The sequence below is a fragment of the Octodon degus genome, unplaced genomic scaffold, assembly GCF_000260255.1.
Source record: "Octodon degus isolate 3935 unplaced genomic scaffold, OctDeg1.0 scaffold00086, whole genome shotgun sequence".
In the NCBI taxonomy this organism is placed as follows: Eukaryota; Metazoa; Chordata; class Mammalia; order Rodentia; family Octodontidae; genus Octodon; species Octodon degus.
The window spans coordinates 8,904,270-8,905,968 of record NW_004524662.1 but is presented as its reverse complement, the minus strand read 5'-3'; positions in this window follow the sequence as shown (position 1 = coordinate 8,905,968).

Genomic DNA, 1,699 nt, shown 5'->3' with positions numbered 1-1,699 from the left:
TCACTGAGCAGGGAAGCCACCCAGGGGAACCTACCAGATCTCCAGCAGCAGTGCCCAGGCAGCTGGAACCCTCACCCCACCCTTGTTTACAAAAGATGATTCTTTTTTTTTTTTTTTTGGCAGAACCGGGGATTGAACTCAGGCCCTTGTGCTTGCCAGGGAAGCGCTTATTCCACTGAGCCTTCTCCCCAGCCCCAATGATTCTTTTTGAGCCTTAAAACAAAACCAAAAAGAAATACACAGGACAATGCTGTGATAGTAGCTAATAAAAATAGTTTATATTGATTTAACTTCTATAAAACATCTGGCTGGGCATGGTGGTACACACCTGTAATCCCAGCACTCAGGAGGCTGAGGCAGGAGGATCACTGAGAGTTTGAGACCAGCCTGGACTACAAAGTGAGCTGAAGGACAGCCTGAACTGCATAGCAAGACCCTGTCTCAAGAAGACAAAAAAAAAAGTGATTAAGTTTGTTCAAAGTTTAAATAATACAATAGAAAATGCTTGGTCTTCTCAGAGACTAGATTATCAGGGCTCCAGGTATAAATCTTAAAAAGGTCCCTTCATTATCAGAAGGCCCTAAGGACAGATAAGTTGGGGGGGGGGGTAAAGAAACTGCCCAAGGTGCTGGGGAGATAGCTGTGTAAGCACCTGCCTGGCAAGTGCAAGGGCCTGAGTTCATTCCCTGGTACTAGAAAGAAAGAAAGAAAGAAAGAAAGAAAGAAAGAAAGAAAGAAAGAGCCTAGCTTGTGTTCATTTTCTCTCATACCAGAATAAATTCTCCTTTCTTTTGCTGGCTTTTAAATCAAAGGAACCGAAGGATCCCAACACCAGTGAGGTGTGCTTGGTGCCCTGGGGCCTGCAGTGCCCGGCCGGAGCCCACTGGGCTTTGTGCCAGTGCCCTGGGGCATGCTGACTTGAAAATTAACTTCTTACTTCAAAAATCTGCCTGTTGCCTGAAAATAAGAAAGAAGTCCTTTGAGAACACAGCAGGCTTGAATCTAAAATAGTGATATTAATTATGATGTTTATTAACATGTAATATATACTTAGTGTATAACTTGTATATGCATTATACCATACATTTATATTTATATATATATGGATGTCCAGAAACAGGTTTTTTTTGTTTTTTTTTTTTAATTTTTGCGGAACCGGGAATTGAACTCAGGCCCTTGCGCTTGCCAGGGAAGCGCTTATTCCACTGGGCCATCTCCCTGGCCCCCAGAGACAGTTTTTGTTTTTGTTTTTTGGTACCCAGAATCAAACACAGACCTTGTGCTTGCCAGGCAAGCGCAGCCTGAGCCCTAGCCCCAGTCCAGAACCAATATGTTTGCATCAACTTAGTATCCTGGAGAAATGGCCATTTACCTGTTACCGTTGATAACAAATGTCATCATGTTAATAAAGTTCATTTACAGCCTTCCTGGCAAGCCAAGGTCCTGAGTTCGATTTTTGGTACTAAAAAAATTTCCTGCGCAGTCCATATTTGGAAGCCTCTTTAACTGAGAAAAACCGTGTGCCCTCTAGTGGTGAGTGACCTAAAAATATTATCCCTTTGACATAGGAGTGCGTTGGTATAGTGGTGAGCACAGCTGCCTTCCTTTGACCTTGGAGATACAAGACCAGGCCTCAGTCTAGTTTTTTATTGAACACTCAACATTCTTTTTCATTATTATTATTTGTGTGTGTGTGTGT